At 37.1% G+C, this 19,293-nt stretch overlaps 1 pseudogene; it reads right to left on the reverse strand.

Moving 5' to 3' along the window:
• Positions 1 to 1,099: 1,099 nt before the first annotated feature.
• LOC124978450 (uncharacterized) lies at positions 1,100 to 1,211 on the reverse strand (annotated as a pseudogene).
• Between the last annotated feature and the right edge of the window lie 18,082 nt (positions 1,212 to 19,293).

Raw genomic sequence — 19,293 nt, forward strand, 5'->3', positions numbered from 1 at the left:
TGACTCTGTCAATTGAAAAAATAAAAAGATTCCCCCCAATCTCCAGTCCCACAAGGACAATTGCCACTTACTGAAGTCCTGAACAAGTTATCAACTTTAGGTTTCAGTTTCCTTAACATTAAGAAGACTTTAAAGATCTTAGAAGTATTACGAATTTTACTTTATACAAGAAAATTATCCTGAGCACTTTCACTTGTGTTAATACATTTAATCCTCAGTATAATCCACAAAGTGGACCTTTTTGTTATTCAGACTTCATAGATCAGGAAACTGAGGCACAGAACCCTTCAACTAGGTCATATACCTGTGAGTTGAGAATCTAGAAGCAAATCAGTAGAGACATTCTAAACTCATTGCATGATAGTGGAGCTAGAGACATGTTTACAGAAAAAAAGGCATGCTTACAAAACTGAATCTTATTTTTTGAGAAAGCCCCAATCACAGAGTTGGCACATCACCTTTACCAGATCTAGTTCTTTTTTGGGTTCATTCATTTTTCAAGGCTCATGGTACATCTATTAACTTAAAAAGGTGCAGACTGAACAATTGGTTGCTAAGAACATGAAGGTAAATTCATCATTTTGTTGCTGATTTCATTAGGGTTAGTTAACTAGGATTAGTGATCACAACATTGGGGTTATCCAGGCACTTTGGGGATGTCCATGGCTACATTTAGAAATGCATGTTTTGTCTAAAGCAGTCATTTTGAACATGTTTTGGTGTTGCCTAATTTTCCTAATTATTTTCATAAACACCTAGGACTCAAAGGAAATTCAAGCACACCATCTCCAGAAAATTTTCTTCAATCTTTTTCTCTTCCATCAGTGTTTCCTCCAAATACTGAGATGACAGAGGATTGAGAAGTAGCACTATACCTGGAAAACTGAATCCAAATAGTTATAATTCCCTTCCTTACAAAATTTTTTATGTATACTAGTTAATGGCCACAGACTCTTTAGAGCTCCCTTCCATGGGTTGCCTAGACCTGCTTCTACAATAGACACTGTGTGTTTACAAGCCACATTTTACCAAGATAACTCTTAACACCAAAAGGTTTAACTTCAGGTGGAATCTGCAAATCTTTTTTTCTTTCCTTCTGGCTTATCAACAGCATTTATAAAACCAGACCTAGTGAAAGAACTAAGTTGGGGGACTTAGAGAATGTTTACTCTGTCCTTATTATAAAATCAGAACAGTGAAAATAATCATAGGAATTTGCAAATCTAAGGGGTTGGGAATGAATTTTGGCTACTGGTATTTTCTGACATTTCTGGCTCATATAGAAGCTGAACACTCTCTACTGATTAGGCATCTTTTGGGCATTTTGATATGGAGACCACTTCTAACTGACCATGTGAATTGGGGCTAGTTATTTAATATTTATGATGGTCTTAGTTCTCTCAATTCAATGCTAAGCTATTTGGAATATCCTTGGGATATCCTAAGATTAAGTTAAATTATTTTTATTCAAGTAGAGAGATTATTACTATTAGCTATTTTAACACATGCTATGGTGGGGTGTTGGGGTGCACACCTGTAATCCCAGAGACTCCAGAGGCTGAGACAGGAGCATCACAAATTCTAGGCCAGCCTCAGTAACTTAGTGAGACCTTGTCTCAAAATAAAAAGGGACTGGGGATGTGACTCAGTGGTGGAGTACCCTTGAGTTCAATCCCTGTACCAAAAAAAGCAAGCAGGCAAGCTGTATTGGCAAGCCATATTGTGTACTTGTCATTTAAAAAGGGAACCAGAAACTTGACCTTAAAATTTTGGAAGGTGAGGTTGGTTGCTCACTAGAGTGTCTCTAGGGTAAAAGTTCATGATGCCGTAGTTCTGTTTCTGGTGCATCCCCCTATTCTCTTTGGCAGGTTTTAAACTGAAGAATAAGAATGTAGGTGTTCAATTATGTAGTAACCTTGTATTGGGACACCACACAGAAGTTAGTCAGGAGGAAACTCTAACGAAGGGCCACAAGCAAAAATCATACCAAGTCTTGCTAAGTGGACACTATTCTATGAAGTTCCTCAGTGAAAAGCCCTCTTCCTGCTCGCCTCAGACTCGCTCCCTTTAGGTTGACGGTTGACCCTCCCATACATTTTATGATCCCATTCATTTTCTATCTAAATGACTAAAGCAAAGACTGGCACCCTCTCAGGACCAGCCTGCTAAGTGGTTATTTATTCCCCATAATTTAAGGCTTCCTTTGCCAGAAGTCAGAATCTTTCTCCTCCCTCAGACCACTCTGAATGCAGATCCCCAGTGTCAGCCTGGGGCAAGGGAAGAAGGGGAAAAAAAGGCAGAGGAATATCATTGCTCACAGGTTTGTGAACAGTTTTCTGTGGAAGATTCTGACACTCGGAAAAAGGTGCATTGATCCTCAGGCCACTCTTTAGGAGAGGTTGGTGGTTTGGGAGCATCTCTGCCTTAAGAAAGAGAAGGGTCAAAACAAAAACAAAGAGAAAAAGGAAAGAAAATCAGTAGTTACTTGAGTAACAGACCTAGAAGAAATAAAGCACTGGGAAAGAAAAGAAGATGCACGACTTATTTTTTCTTTCTTTTTATACCTTCCTTCTCTTCTCGTATCATCACTATTCATTAAACACATAACTATGCAGGTAAACAACCAGGGAATGAGAATGAACAAATAGTGAATTAATTGTAAGTCAATGTTTCCTAAATCCAGCTCATTTACAGAATCAGCTAGAGGCCCTTTCTATAATACAGATTCCTTGACGACCCCTCTGGAGTTTCTGATTCTTTAGGCCACAAATGGAGTCTCAAGATCTGTAGTTTCAACTGTTTCTGGGGTAAATCCACTCACCAGCCAGGTTTGGAGACCCCAGGCCTATAGTGCAGCTATTATCTAGGCTGTGTCTTTCCTTTTTCCTTGGAGATTGGGCCCTGCTTTCACTTGATTTTGTAGATTGATATGCATTCCCCCTTGATCAGACTAAATGATTAGCCTTCCTGTCATCTTTTTGCAAGAACATTTTGCAAGAAATTACATCTTGTAATCTTTCAATTAAAATAATCAGAAGTTCCCTCATCCTGTTCTCTCAACTGCTTTGGAATTGCTGAATCACAAACCAACCAACAGATCCCTTGCTTGGCTGGCTTGTTCATCATTTTGGGTTAGAAAAGAGTTGGAATCTATCTGTCTTTTTTCTTGTCCCAGGGATTGAACCCAGGGGAGCCTAACCATTGAGATACATCCCCAGCCAGCCCCACTGCCCTGCCTTTTTTTTTGAGACAAGGTCTTGCTAAGTTGCTTAGGGTCTCCCTGAATTGCTGAGTCTTCTCTAAAACTTGTGATCCTCCTGCCTCAGCCTCCTGAGCTGTTGGGATTATAGGCATGCACCCCCATACTGGGTTTATGGATTTTTTAAAGTGTCAGAATGCATTTTCCTTTTCTTGCTTAATCATTTACACTTATTCAACAAGTTTGTACTAAACCTCTCCAGTCTGTTGGGAACTCTTTGGATACAGAGATGAAAGATGTCCTCCTTTTCCTTAGGGAATTCACAGACCAGTCGTAAGTTAGATAAGAAAATAATTTCTTCCGTCAGATGTGGTACCAATGAGTATAACTTAGGAAAGTTGCGGTATATATTGGATCAGGGGAGGATAAATTGATGAAGCAAGTGCAACTCAAGACTTAGATGATGAGGGAGGACACAGATATCACGTCCATGTCCATAGCCATAGAAATGACACCCTTAGAACTTCAGAGAACTAAAAGCAAAGTTATGTATGTGTTCCACGGAGAGAGGTGTGGAAGATGAGAGTGGGGATGTAGACAATGACTGCATTTTGAAGGACACTGAATGATCTTCCTAAAATTTTGGATTTTGGATGGAAACAATAGGAATCTCATTTGGGAGTGGAGTGTGAGATAGATAAAAACAATAATGACCACAAAATATGTTTGAAGAAATACACCTTCATGGTTGTGGGTGCAATCACCTGAATTTTTCCATAGCAGAAGAAGTGACAAAGACCTGAATGAAGTCATAACTGGAAGATTTAGAGAGGAGACAAAAATAAAAACTACAGCAGGAGAAAGAATGGAAAAAAAGAGAAAGAACTGGTGATACACCATTGTGTGACAGCCACAGGGACATTGGAATGATTCTTACTCTTGAAACCTTGACCACCTAGCAATTGGTGGTGTGATTCATGGAAATAGTTGTCTGATTGATTTTTATTCATGTTGGTGTGAGCGCCAAAGAAAACGCTGACAAGTATCATACTGTGTCGACTAGACCTAAACATGTGAGTGGCATTTTTTTTTTTCCTGAAGTTCTTATCAAGGTTGAAAAATCTTCTGAGCACACATGAAAGAGACAGCAGGGCCAAGACGACTTTGAACTTGCTGCACACGATTCCTTTCATATAAAATGGATTTGACAAACATTAATTAAGTCTCCCAACTTCTCTTTGAAGTGATGTAGGAAATATGTACAGGTGGGTAAACTGAGGCCCCAAGAACTGGAAAGAGAGCCTGAGGACATACTAGGGCAGGTGCAGCATCTGAAAAGACCCTCCTAGGAGGCCCCTGTTTCTCTGATGAGGCCAGACATAGGTGCTTGTTTCCAAGCAAAGGTCTTCCAGCAAGTTCTGTGGACCAGGCAGGATGAGGGAGACTGGTTATTCACTCCAAAGGCCACATTCTTTAACCTCAGACCTGGCAACCAGAAGCCTCAGAGCACACCCTGCATATTCTTAGTCCAGATCCACCATCCCCTTCCTGAAATCTTTATCTGTGTTGTACCTTTTCTCCTGTTTGCTTTGTCCTTATAACTGGCTGGTGATAGGAGAGAGAGAAGGTAAGAACATTGATTTAATGACTAAAAGAAGTAAATTGGGTCATTTTTGTTTCTGAATTTCTGCCTTTTTAATTTTTTTTTTTTTATTTTTTATAGATTAGTTTTTTTGGTTTAGCATGCAAGGACGTTATTACACAGCACGAGTGGGCACATGGGGAATTGAACTGTGATACAGGCCCCTCAGCAATTTGGGCCACACTGACGCTAAAATGGCCCTTCCCTGTTCCTCTAAGTTGGGTTACTTCCACAGATCTGTCATTGGGCATGCTACCCTGGGAAGGTCTTGTGGAACCCATCCCTAAAGAAGCTGAGGCTGAAGGCTGCACACATTACCCACTATAAAGCACATTTTCCATTCCCTAAACTAGATGTATTCAGAAAGATGGACCCTGATGAGTTGTATCTGCTACTAAGCTGTTGATTCAGCCTACTTGATCAATTAGTTATTCAATAAATATATAGTTTGCAGCTACAATGCTGGAAATTATCTTAGATACTATCATAATGTGAGATAGACAAAGTTCCTTTGCTCAGGAAGCTCTTAGTCAAATGAGGGAGATACAAAATAAGTAGATAAGCATAGAACACAAAATCAGTTCGAAAATGGCTAAATGCTTGAGGCAATAAATGAATCAGGTAGACAGGAGATGAAAATTAAATAAACACATGCATACATGTTTTCTTGAAAGGAATTAAAGATGGGAAGTGCTTTATTCTCATCCAGTGAGATAAGAAATTTTCTGAGTAATTCAGCAAGATATACAGATAATTAGCAATTTAGGAGGATAAAAGGTTAAGAAACACACTTGAAATTGAGAAAATAAGTAAAAACTTATTTTCAGAATATGGTCAACTTTCTTTCCAGAAAAGGGTGTGAAATAAATAAAAAATAATTACTCAGAGAAAATAACATACTTTTAGAAAGGAAAATATGAAATTAGCTGGATCATAAATAATAAGCATTCTGTACAGCACATCAATACTATCAAGTAAATATATTTAGTACTTGTTTACTGACTCTTTTTATCTCAATTTATTCTTCTGAATCCATTCTGCTTTCTTTCTTATTAGAGGATTTTTTCACAAAACTTTCTCAAATATATGTTTGACTGCAAACACACTCAGTTTCCCTACCAAGTTTAATAAACCCTTGAAAATTCTGTCTCAGTTAACATTTCCAAGGGATCCATTCAGAGATGAGTGGCATCTTAGACATTCTGCTCATTAGCTTGGCTAACCATTGGTTTTCTATTTTATTTACTACATTTTCCTTTTTCCGTCTAATTCGGCTCTCTGAAACCATTCCGGCGGTTTGCTTGAAAGGGGCTATATCGTAAATGCTTTTAAGGTCTTTGTGATTTATACATACAGCACTCATGATGCATGTCTCAAATGACCATGTTGGTGGATTTTTTTTTATTAAATCCCTGATTTATGTGAAATAGATAAATACACGGATCATTCAGAACAAGGGTGTCTATGTCTCGGGGTGTGGAGGGGAAGACGGGAGGGATTTGGATGCATGAATAACTCCCTATTGGTCCTAATGGGATTTACACAGGAAGACTCCTGTATTCCAAGACACAATCCTCCTTCATTCTCACATGTGGTTAACTATGTTATTGATATCATAACTTTAATTTCCGAGCCTTAAGTCGATACATGTTTTAGATGTTTCCCTTAAGGAACGAAACATAAAAGAATATGCCTTTTTTTTTTCTCCCTCTTCCCATGTTGTATTTGGCAAATAACCTTGACATTCTAAAATGTCTTATCTACCTCTGTCTGATTTTCAAAAGCTTGAGGGCCGTAGGTTGGTCTTTCTCTGTGTTCTGAATAGTCTCCTAGGTTTAAGCAGAATTTACCATCATCTCAGCAGAAACCGAGAATGCTTCTTCACAAAGAGAACATTTCATAAAAGACAATACTTCAACAGGGTTTCCTGCAATGGTAATAAAACCTTTTCAAGCTCCCTCCCAGCTGAAGAGAGGAACTTTCACCCTGCTCAGAGGCAGAGTCGTGTGAGAAAGTGTGCATGAGCGTGTTTCAAATAACCAAACCAATAAGTCCTATTTCTCTCCTTATTATAATCAAGGGAACAACCATTCTAATAAAATTGTGTTCAACAGTTCCTCTATAAACTCCCTCCCTCATCTTAGCTCCACCTGGTATAATATAAAATGTAATATACTTTGGAGGCATTTTTAATAAAACTTTTTCAGATGACTCTATGTGGCAACACAATTCATTTATAGCTTCCTATTAGTTTGCCTTTATAAAGGTTTTAGTCTTTTCTATCTCATGAGGTAAAAAAGTCACTCTCTCTTTCTTTCTTTCTTTCTTCCTTCCTTCCTTCCTTCCTTCCTTCCTTCCTTCCTTCCTTCCTTCCTTCCTTCTTTCTTTCTTTCTTTCTTTCTTTCTTTCTTTCTTTCTTTCTTTCTTTCTTTCTTTCTTTCTTTTTCCACAACCACCATGTAATCCTATTGATTTTCTCTCTTATTTTTCTTGGTGGTTCAAATGTAAGAATTTAGCTTGCTCACACTACTGTGATCTTAAGATTGGTTTTTATATGGGTCTTACCTGCTCTGGTTTTTTTTTTTTTATTATAAGGCTGTGTGCTAACTCTACTATTTATGAAAGTAGAAAAAGTAGAAGGAGCTACTTTATAATTATGATTTGTTTTTATTAAAACATTTGCAGTATTATTCTGTGTTATCCCACAGGGTCAAAATAGGGTCATTTACTCAAAGTGACTTCTTGTGTAGGTCAGATGTTTCAAGGATTTGAATGTCTTCATGGGAAGCAGGACTGGTGTGAAGTGTCACAGGAGCATGAGAGAGGGGACTATCCAAATGAAGAAGGGTCACTTTCAGCAACTTGCTAACACCTAACTGCCAATATTCGGAAGTTCATCCCCTTCCAGTCTTTAAGGGCATGGCACCTTGCACAGGGGGGAATGAGTTCTCTAGGCAGGCTCTTTGCTTCTCAGACATTCCTCCGATTCTGCTTTTAGCCTCACCTTAGTGAGGATTTGCATAAAGATAGCACTGTACCTGTTTGACTCATGACAATGCTTCACGTTCTTCAGTACTGAGCTTAGCATTCTTAGATTTGAGGTCCTTTGTAAATGTTAGCCATCAGAGCTGAGTCCCAACTTAATGTTATTAAAGAACACCCCCCCAAAAAAATCTACGCAATGAGTGGCATAAGATAGATCCACAAGACTGCCTATTTAGTTTATGTTCAGGACACAATGCAAGAGCAGTCCTCTGGTTTCAAATTGTTAAGCATTTAAAGATGCTGAGGAGAGCATTAAGCCGAGCACAGTGTACTTGTAAATGCAAGACTTAATATGACCATACAGGTAACACACCCATGAAGCTAGACCTGCCCTCTGGATATGAGAGAAAGAGTAAGGCTGAAAATGGGAATTCTGGTTAAAGTCTGTCTAGGGAGAAGTGAGACACCAGATTGCTATTTGCCATTTCTGCTCTACACAGTGGGCTTTCTGTCTCTCTCTCTCTCTCTCTCTCCAAGTGGAAGGATGAAGTTGTTGATCATTCAAGAGTATGGTCTTGATATACTCCTGATTTTGAGTATAAACTCATTTCTCTAAGCTCCAGATTTCTTATTTCTAAAATAATAAAGTAGATATCCAAGATATCTACAAACTGAATGTAATGTTCCTAAAACAGTTCAAAAACAAGACAAAAGCTGTTAGAGTGATCATCATGGGTTTTGAGGTGAACTTCTGGAAAATCTTGGGAATGAAGAGGTTCTTACAATAACCAATCATTAACATTTTTCTCTAATAATGGTTATGATTTCTCTCAAAATGTAGCAATGTATTGAAATAGGTCATGGCAGTTTTGGAAACTCTGAGATAAGGCAGATCTAAGATGAATAGAGGCTCAGCCATTATTAACTATGTGATCATAAGTAACCATTCCCTTTGCTAATGTGCTTAGTAACAGTACTTACATAAGAGGATTGCTGATGAAATAAATAAGATGGTGCATGAGGGGTACCTGTCAGGATGCTTATAAAATACTAAGCATTCAATAAATGCAATTGGATATGGAAGAGGAAGAAAGAGGAGGCAGAAGGGGAGATGCTGATGATAGAAGTCATAGTTGTTCAAAAGGTGGGAGACGAATTGAGACCAATCTGTGCTGTACTTCTTACTATACTATATGTGAGAACCTCGGACCAGTAATTTAAGCTCTTGGTTTTGGTATCAGTCAGTTATCACTGAATAACAAACTACCCCAAAACTCAGTCACTTAAAATAATGATGATTTATTCTTGCTCATGTGATTTTGCAAGAATCAGTCAGTTTAGGGAGGGAAACTGTACTTGAAGTTGCAGATCTGAGGTCTGCTTTCCAGTTCAGTTACCCTCTAAGATTAGTAGTCTGACTAAAGCATACTTTCATGGAATGGTGGAAGCATAAGAGAAAGACTGTTAGTGCAAATGCATTTCAAGTTCTGCTGACATAAGGCTATGAACTTTCTATTGGTCAAAGCAAGTCACAAGGCTGAGCCTAAGGACAAAAGACAGCTGCAGGGGAGCACTCTCTATGTTTAATAGGAAGAAATTGTATGGCCAAGGTGTGGGTACATAGAAGAAAAAGAACTAGGGCCAATAATAATAATTGATTCCTTACATGTAATATGGGATTGTCATTCAGGATATATGTTTATATTTAGGATATATATATATATATATATATGAGATATATATTTAGGATATTTGTGTATATATATATATATATATATATATATATATAATACAAAAAAATGATGTACTTGTTGAGGCTGGAGAATTTTAAAAAGGAAGAGAAGTTTATTTAAATCACAATTCTGGAGGTTCCAGGACATGGTAGTGACATCAATTCAGCTCTGGTGAGCTCCCCATGACAGATGGCATCATAAAGGTGGGAATATTATATGGAAGAGATCATGTAGTGAGACAGGCAGCCAAAGGGGTTGGGGAGTAGCCAGGCTTGTCTTTTTTAAGAAAACTCCCTCAAGAGAACTAACCAGGTGTCCCATAAGAACTATATTAATCACTTCTGAATTGTAAGTTCTCTATGACTTTAGGCTCCATCTCTTAAAGGTCCAACACCTTTTAACATTGCCACAATGGGAATCAAGCTTCCAGCACAAAACCCCTGGTATTCAAATCATAGCAGGGGTTAATAAAATGACCACCTTTGTTGTAGACTTTTTTGAGGATTAAATGAGCTGATCCATGCAAAGCATTTAGCACAGTGTAGGCCCATGATTATCACATAATAAACATCAGTTACGTTTGTAACAAAGACTCTGGTCACTAATATAATGAGAGATTTTCAGAGGAGAAAGGCAGGTGTAGGCAAGGGAAATTGGAAAAGAGAAGCTTTTAACCACAACTTAGAAGATGACCAGAACTTTCATGAAAAGAAAGGGGAAAGTGTTCCTGGATGGGGAAGAATAAAAGAAAATGCCCAAAGGCAAAATAATGTCCTTAAATCATTGATTATGTTCGGAGTTTTAGGTAAATTTACCATCCTTTATTTCCATCACTATTCTTTTAAAATCCTTGAAGTGAGTTGTCCTTTCCAGCCCTGCTGTTTGTTTGGAAAGAGAACAGAGCATGTGCATATAATAAACCAGCTGTCAACCTGTGTTCTCTGCTTGGGACTTCCTCCAGCATTTCCCTTCTCTGGGCAGGTGCTACTTCCTATGGGTCTGGAAAGATTGTCCACAGAACTCCAGCATGCCAGAAATTATGAAAAATTCCTTGAGGGCTCCATTCCACATTGTATGCTTTAAGAATGACTATTGCTTAGTTGCAAAGCTCCAGGGAGGGCTCTGTGTCTCTGTGACTTTTGTGGTCCTCCGTGAGCAGTGAGGATTTAAGGCAAAGGACCCTGTGAGCAATCAATATTGTAAGCTCTTCCATTCAAGCTTCTTGCATGTGTCATGCCCAGTATTCCCAATCCCACCATGGGGCAGGTCACTGCCTGATTGCACCATGAGGTACAGATTAACTACGAGAGAACCTGCAGCTAACACAGTCCAGGTTGTCCAGGCTTGTTAGCATCCCCCTCAATAGTCATAGCTTGATGAAAGACAAGGGGCTTCCCTACCCTCCTCGGGAACATATGTGCACTCTGTGGGTGTTCTTCTGAAGACAAACCTTTAGAACAATCATCCATGGAATGAAGTCAAGCTTGGCACCAGAGCTTGGAATTCTTCCATCTTTAACAGTGTCACCCCATCTTCCTTCTCAAATCATCCTTCTCTACCTAAAGAAGCATGGTTTTCAAAACCTTTCTTCAGATGTCTTTGACTTTTAACTCTGGACTTTCAAATCAAGTTTGAAGAAATTACTGTTCAAAATCATTTTTCTGGTTATCCCAGTGAATGCTGAAGTTATCCAGAGTTGCTGTGCTTTCACACCCAGAAGGGAGGTAAGTTCATGGAGTTGGTGGTGACCAGCAGCAGTTATTTAACAAATGTTTAGTGTGGTGGATACTATGGTGTGCCACACAGAATCCCCTCTGCAGGTTGAGGCACTCATTCCCATAGTTGCTGGGAATGAGCTGTTGACAGCTAATGCCTCTCAACTTTATACCCCTCTGATCTCTGTCCTCAAGTCTAGAGAGTCCAGGGTTGTATCTGCTTCCTGAGGACTGCCCACATTCATGACTGGTAGATATCAGGGTATAAAGGGCAGCCCCTTGCCACAAAGTCAGACAGCTTCAGAGCTGCCCTTGGGGTTGGCTTTGCCTTTTTGTTACAATTCATCCCTTAGTTGCGTTCTAGGTCCTTTACTCCCCAAAATGTGATCATCCTGATAACACTCTAATAATTTCTCAGTTTCCTTAGAATCTGACCTAAGACATCTACATGGACTAGGGATGACTCTTGGCACTTTTCATACCATGCCACATTTAATTCTGACAATCGCCATCCTTATCAATTGAGGAAAACTAGGTTGTCAGGTTAAATAACATGCCTAAGATTCCTCTTTTGGTTAAATGGCAAATTTCCCTTTAAAAATACCCTTAAAATTTTTATTTCTCAACTACTCTGGCTCACCTGGATCTTTTCCTCCACTGATTGTTCTATGTCATCTCTAGTTTTAATTACACAATTAAATATCTAATGAAATATTTTTCTATTTTTTATCAGTCTAGGCATGAAAATTTGTTATTTCATTATGCTAATTTTATTAAAATGTCCTTTTGTGATATTTTCTTCTGAAAATGGGGACAATTATACTGCGTCCACTTTATAAGATTATTTTGATGATTAAGTGAGCTAATAAATACAAGAAAGCATGGCCTATTTCATGTTAGTTGTTGTCTTTATGATCTCTTCCAGAGAAATGATGAAACCATTGCATTTATTATTTAGCTGAAAAATAGGGGCTTCACTATTAAAGAGTTTTGGTAAAATGGACATATCTAGTGGACTCAAGGATGTCTTTAAGGAGCAGTGATAGCAAATTTCATAGTCATTTTTTTCCCCAAAACATTCTAGTTGCAATATTTGAAGCTATTCTTGTGAATATTTAGTTTTATTTTATTTATTTATTGATTGATTGATTTATTTTTGGTCCTTCATGTGAGAATACATTGCCTATTGTGTGGTGTGTGGGAAAAATGCCTAGAATTATTTATTTATTTTCTTTTAATTTTTATATTTTACTTTTGTTCTAGTTAGTTATACATGACAGTAGAATGCATTTTGACACATCTTACATAAATGGAGTATAACTTCTCATTCTTCTAGTTGTGCATGATGCAAAGTTACGCTAGTTGTATTATTACATAGGCACATAGGGTCATAATGTCTGATTCATTCTACTATCATTCCTAGCCCCCATATCCCCTCCCCTCCTCTCACTCCCAACTGTCTAATCCAAAGTACCTGTATTCCTCTCTAGCCTTCCCCCTGCTTTGTGAATTACCATCTGCATATCAGAGAGAACATTTGGCCTTTGGTTCTTTGGGATTGGCTTATTTCTCTTAGCACATTACTCTCCATTTCTATCCGTTTACTGGCAAATGTCATAATTTTATTCTGCTTTATGATGACTGAGTAATATTCTATTGTGTATATACACCACAACTTCTTTATCCATTCATGTGTTGAAGGGCACCTAGGTTGGTTCCATAACTTAGCTATTATGAATTGAGCTGCTCTAAACATTGATGTGGCCATGTCACTGTAGTATGCTGATTTTAAGTCCTTTGGGTATAAACCAAGGAGTGGGATAACTGGGTCAAATGGTGGTTCCATTCCAAGTTTTCTGAGGAATCTCTACACTGCTTTCCAGAGTGGTTGCACCAATTCGCAGTACCACCAGTAATGTAAGAGTGGACCTTTTCCCCAACATCCTCAAATACATATTTTGTTACTTATATCTTGATAATTGCCATTCTGACTGGAGTGAGGATGGAATCTCAGTGTAGTTTTGATTTGCAAAAATGCCTAAAATTTAAATTTAAAAATCTCATAGATTTTTTTTGGTATAAGGTAAATTTCTTTCACCACTGTTATTAAATGATGTTTTATGGATTTTGTAGTACAAGAATCAAGATTAAAATGTGACCTTCGATAGGTGATATGGATGAATTCCTGAAGTAAAGAGAATTATAAGCTTTGCTAATCATAAGCAAGCATGTCAAAAGAGCACCTATCATGGGTGTAGCAATCATCTCCTCATGGCGTGAATTGGGTTTAAAGACTTTGCATTTTTTGGTCCCCAGTTAAAAGAGTCCTCTGTTCAATTACTGCCTCTTCCCCTTTGAACCCAGTCTGAAGCACATGCATGCCTTGCCCCTGTCTTCTGTAATGGAAGCAAATGCCACACCATGGCTTCTTTAGGATTCTTGTCACCTTCTTTCCTTCCTCCTGACTTCCTCACCTGGCAGATACGAAGTGTTTGAAAATTTGGAATATTGCTTTATTTTGGGTTCACTTAAATCTGGTTTTTTATTGACAGGATTCTCTTTCTTCAAAAAGCCTGTCCAATAGAACTATTTTATAAGATTGGAGATGTTTCTATGTCCATACAGTCCAGTAGACACTCGGCATATGTGCCTACTGAGCATTTAAAATGTGAGTAGTTCAATGGAATAATTGAATTATATTGCAACTTCATCAATTTAAATAATCGCAGATAGCTAGTGGCTACCATCTTGGACAATGAACTAAGACTATTTTTTTTTTCACCCATAAGCTTCATCTTAATCATAGTTCCTAGGAAGGATTAAAAAATACTTAAAGTCACATTCATTGTTCAAAGCACAAGTCTAGATAATTATAAAGAGAAAAATTACTGAAATTGTGAGCTGTGCTAAGACTTTCACTTAATTTTGTCATTCCTTGACTCTGGTGATGACTTCCTTCGTTTGCTTTTCCTTCATTTCTCTCATTTCTACTTAGAAACATACCGCTAAGTTTTTTAATGTTGGAAATCTTCAAGAAAGCGCCTCAGATCATCTCTCTTTATCTCCATATTCCGTTTCTAATTTACCTTCTTTATGCCCATAGCTTCAGTAACCTCTCTACATCAGTCACTTCCAAATTTCTACCTCCAGTGCATACCTGTTTTTGAGGCTTTATCAAATACAACATGCTCAAAACTGAATATGTGGCTCCTTTCACAATCTTGCTTCTCTCCAGGTATTCTTCCCATCATTGAATGGCACCAGTCCAACTGGGAAAGCCAGAAATACAAGAATCATTTTTGACATCTCCTCCTCTCTCCATTAATTCCCACATTTAAGATATCTCCAGGTGTAACTGATTAAACTTATTAAATGTCTTTCAAATTGATTAACCTTACTTGATCCCCACTGAGGCAAGATTCCAAAAATTCATGCCTGGAACTTCTGTTAGAAGTTTCAACAAGTACTTAGTCAGACCTATATGAACAGAATTGGATAACTGTGCCACATTCTGTCAGTAATGGATCCATGATAGTATCGCTAGAATTAAGACGGCCTAAAGTGATTCCCAACCTCACCCTCAGTCATCCTGATACTGAGTTATCTCCTGAGATTTTATGCAGAACCTAACTCAATGTTGCTTTCTTAACTTTCTTGATTCCCCAGATCATATCTGGACTTGATTATACATTTTCATATCACCTGGTACTTCCTATTTATCACAATTACAATTAATTGTCTTTGGTATTGTCTCTACTGTTATAAAAGTGAGGGCAGGACTCTTTGTTTTATTCATCATTCTATTCCTGGTGCTTGACTAAGAACATTCCCATAGTTAGTACTCAATAAATATCAATAAATACATGTTGATTCCTTTGTTAGTTGGTGGGAAGCAAGTCATACACTCTCATTGCCTGGGGTTAGAAAGCTAGACTGTCACTTGTATCTGGATCAGGAAATTGGTGGGGAAATGAGTTTGATAACTTGTTATTTGCATGGGATCTTAATCCTCAAAACAGTAGGTTTCTTTAATAAGACAATAAATTACTGGAAATGTGGAGTTTTCAAAACAAACTCCTGTTGTAAACTTTTACACTTTTGTTATTACAGGTGTAACCTTCCCAGCTGTTCTGTAATATTTTAAGTATGCTTGAAATTATTCATTTACTATTTTCAGTCATTCTTCCTGAATACCATTGTTGTTCTTAAAATATTTTAGTTAAATCCTTGCTATTACTCTATTATTTTGTAGAACTAAGTTCTTCTAAGAATTCTTGTTAGATTCTTATGAGTGCCATTAATGATCATGGTTACTCATTTCCAAAAAGTCCATCCATCCTTCCGGAAACTATTCAGAATCAATTATCTGTATTTATCTAAATAAGGGACAATATTTACTAACTATATTATTCAAAGTGGCACCTCTTCCATTTCCTTTGCCATAATTTCAAATGTGGATTGAATAATTTCCACACAGGAAAACAAAATGAAAGCTCCTGAACTCGTCTGAGATGTTTTGTCCTTGTCTATTAATTGCTCACCTGACCTTGTAACTAGCTTCCTCTCTTTGATCTGATCAAGTTTGCGGATGTTTTTAAATGTTCCAATATTTAACCCCTTGGGCAAACTGAATGCTTTTTTGTGGTAGTTACTGACATAGTTTGTTTGGTCACAATGACTTAATTTGATAACTTTTTTTAACAGGAGTAACATGTTGATTGAGGACGAGAAGAATTGCCCGGGTATGCAATAATTTGAGATGTCCTTCTTTGTATTGCCTGGTTAATGAGTTAACATATATACTTTTTTCTACAGGAAGGAATTTCCATGTATATGCTGTAAACTCCCTGATTTTTTAAGTTCATAATAAATATTTTTACAAAGTAAAACCATTTAAATATACTTAAAGAAATTCCAGGTTTTTAAAGATTCAGAAAATTTATTTAAAAAATGTAAATGTCCCATTTTTTCAGAATATTTGCAATATCACACTAACATTTGGAGGAGCAGCCATGTAATAAGCATTAAATTGTTTATTAAAATTTCTGCAACTTATTCATTGTATTGTATTTAATAATTAAAATTGTCAAAATGTTGTGAGATATTTGTACTTCCCTGTTGCCCTATGAGCAATGACTTATTTTGTGTGTGTGTATGTCATTTTGAAATGTACCTTTTATTATTTGAAAAAATGTGATGGAATAAACATTTTTCTCATGCCATTAAATATTCTTCTATAACGTCATTTTAATAATTTCTCCTGCTTATTATAAAGGGAATAAGGCTTAGTCGTTCAGTCAGTCTGTTAAGAAAGATAAGGAAGAAGTAGTGTATCACAATTTTATAAGCAATGACTCTTGTGACAAAACATTTTCTTAAACCATAGAAAGTTACAGTTCTCTTTAATTAACTAATTAGACTTAAAATATTAACTTTTGTGTTTTAGAAACACATTTTTTTCTTTCCTAAGGAAAATTATTGTTTATTATAATTCTATCAAGTGTTAAACTTTGTTACCATTAAGCAACTACTGAGAAAGTGAATAAATTATTTCCTTTTACATAGAAGTAAAATTAGTTTCATATGATTATAATAATAATAATTAAGACAATTGTACATACCTTCTGTTAGCAGAAGAACAAAATGTGAAAATGAGATCAAACTATATCTAAAACAAAGCTCAAGTTTTATAGATATATGATAAATGAAGAGCTTTTCAGATACTAACTCAAACTAAAGTCATAATCAAATTAACTGGAATATTCTAGCATGAAGAGGAATACTACAGGTATGACCACTTCAAATTCTTTTTATGGAAGTGGGTGTTAGTTTTTAAAGTTATACACTCTTAGTCCATTTTCAGTTACTGTAACAATATACCTGAGATCAGGTGAAATATAAAAACTACCTCAATTCATGATGGAAAGTAGAAGGGAAAGCTTATGTGTGCAGTAGAGACCAAACATGCAGAACTTCCGTGTTACATACTAAGCAGCTCACCTGGTAATTAGTCTAGTCCCAGAACTCACTCAGTGTCATGATTAGGCATTAATTCCCCCATGAGGACTGGTCAGCCCCCATGATCTAAATGCCTGTTAAAGGCTTCACCACCTCTCAGCTATACCACATAGAGGAATTACAGTTCCAACACAGAAAACATAGGGAGACATCCTTAAACCAAAACATGTTCCAAAAGAATAAATTTGGGAAATTGATAAAGGGAGACATTCAGATTCTATGTCATTATAACTTTAGTTATTATACATTTTTGAATGGATGTAAAAATCAGTTCTACGTATTTTCTGTTTTAAAATGAAACCTAGTCAGTGTCTCTTGGCATGGCTTATGTCTGTTGGGGGCACACATTCAATTCTATACCTCTCTGGAAGGCCTGCTGTCCAACATATGAAATGAGAACTCAGCTCTGTGCTTTAAAGAAATCCTGACCTTGTCCTTTAATTGCTTTGGTCCTGTCATTTCACCTTTATGAAGTTTAACTTCCTCCTCTGCTACCCCTAAGACTAATTACCCCTAATTCTTCAGATACCTGTGTGAATTAAATAAAATAATGCATGAAAGTGCACCTTTTTATAAATATTCAATCAATGTTATCTTTTGATGGTCTTATTATTCACTCCACAGACTTTGAATAAACTCTCTTGATCATCCCTCGGCCATTATATCACTTGAGGCAACATTATAGGAAAAAAAGGGTGTAAGGTTAGCTTCAGAAATCTGCAGTTGCTAGTGTCAGGGTCCTGGTCACAGAGCACTTGGGTTTCTCAGAAGTAAAGTAACTAGGGCCAGATTTGCAGCTTCCGCCAATAGAAACAAACCACTTTAACTTCATTAGCACAACTCTGTGAATAGCTTTTCAAACAGTCAGGGCAGTAAAAATCCTATTCAGCTTGGGGGCTATTTTGCATTATCTCTAAGGGACACTTTCTCCCTGGAGTGGCCACCTGCACCTCATAATGTGAGGGGGTCTCTCTGCTGAGTTTTGAAGGGTCCACACAGCTGTTGCAGGCAGACACACATTCCTAGCATTTGGTATCACAGAGGGAGCTCAAAGGCCAGGCTAGGTCCTTGCTGTCATTTTCTCAATTCCTTGCCTGTTTCTTTTCATGCTTCCCCCAAGTTTTCATTAGTCCTGAAGCTGGAGCCCAAGAAGTAAAACACAACCAAAATATGTAGTAATATTTTTAATTAATTGTAGATTTGCAGATGATCATAAGAAATGATACAGAGAAATTCCATGTACTACTTACCTTTACTTAGTTTCTTCCAATAGTTACATCTTCTAAATCTCAAGTATCATATCCAGGATGTGGACATTGGTACAGTCAAGATTCAAAATAATTCCATCACCAAAAGATTCCTCTTTTTGACCTTTGATGCCATATCCCCCTTTAATTTGATTCTCTTTCTTGTCTCTGATCCCTGGAAAGTACTCATCTGTTTTTCATTTCTATAATTCTGTCATTTTATGAATGTAACTTAAAAGGAATCATATAGCATGTACCTTTTGGTGTTGTCTTTTTCTCACTCAGCATAATGCCCCAGAGATTCATCCAAAGGTGTCTTGTGTATCAAGATTTCATACTTTTTCACTGTTAAGTAGTAATCTATGATATGTGTGTACCATTGTTTGTTTAACCATGGTCTCATCAAAGGACATCTGTGTCGTTTCCTTATTTTCAGATAATATGAATAGATTTGCTGGGAATGGTTTTGTACTGGATTGTGTGATCCTAGGTTTTTATTTCTCTGCAATAAATACCCAGAGTGAAATTGCTAGGTTGTATTGGAATTGCATGTTTCGCTTTGGAGAAACTGCCAAACTGTTTTCCAGAGTGACCATACCACGTATATTTTAACAGTAAGCTACAGGAATGCAGTGTACTGCAGCCTCCCTGGTATTTAGTGTCATCACTATTTTTAATTTTAGCTATTCTGACAGGCGAGTAGTGATATCTCATGGTGGTTTTCATTTGCATTTCCTTAATGACTAATGGTGTT

This window comes from Sciurus carolinensis, chromosome 2, assembly GCF_902686445.1.
Source record: "Sciurus carolinensis chromosome 2, mSciCar1.2, whole genome shotgun sequence".
Taxonomy (NCBI): domain Eukaryota; kingdom Metazoa; phylum Chordata; class Mammalia; order Rodentia; family Sciuridae; genus Sciurus; species Sciurus carolinensis.